The sequence below is a fragment of the Pteropus alecto genome, unplaced genomic scaffold, assembly GCF_000325575.1.
Source record: "Pteropus alecto unplaced genomic scaffold, ASM32557v1 scaffold3, whole genome shotgun sequence".
In the NCBI taxonomy this organism is placed as follows: domain Eukaryota; kingdom Metazoa; phylum Chordata; class Mammalia; order Chiroptera; family Pteropodidae; genus Pteropus; species Pteropus alecto.
The window spans coordinates 6,218,330-6,218,974 of NW_006442484.1; the positions used below are offsets into that span (position 1 = coordinate 6,218,330).

General features: G+C 36.0%; 1 pseudogene; it reads right to left on the reverse strand.

Moving 5' to 3' along the window:
* Positions 1–112: 112 nt before the first annotated feature.
* Positions 113–231, reverse strand: LOC112470643 (annotated as a pseudogene).
* Between the last annotated feature and the right edge of the window lie 414 nt (positions 232–645).

Consider the following 645-nt stretch of genomic DNA (forward strand, 5'->3'; position numbering starts at 1 on the left):
AATTTATTCTTGTTCTCTTTTTTTTTTTTTCCTAAGGCGAGGCAACCCTTGGTTGACCTCACAGATTGCAAGGACCTTGTTGGCTTACAATCTCTTATTTTTTTATTTTTTATGCCTACAGCACCTGGTCTTCCTAGGCTGTCTCCTATCCAAGTACTAACCAGGCCTGACCCAGCTTAGTTTCCAAGATCAGACGGGATCGGGCTTGTTCAGGGTAAAATGGTCGCAGACTCATTTTTTTTTTTAATTCACAGCTTCTTTGACAATTAAGAAGCAAAAGAGTATTGATTACCTACAGCTGACATCACACTCAATGGGGAAAGGCTAAAAGCACTTTCCTTAAGATAAAGAAAAAGACAAAGATGCCCACTTCTTTCGACATTGTATTGAAAGTCTTAACCACAGCAATAAGACAAGAAAGAGAAATAAAAGGTATCCAAATTGGAAAGGAAGAAGTAAAACTCTTGTCAATTGCCAATGACATGATACTATGTATAGAGAACCCTAAAAATTCCACCAAAAAAACTGTTAGAACTGATTGATGAATTCAATAAAGTAGCAAGATACAAAATTAATATTCCGAAGTCAGTGGCATTTTTATACGCCAATGATGAACTTTCAGAAAGAGAAATTAAGAAAACAATC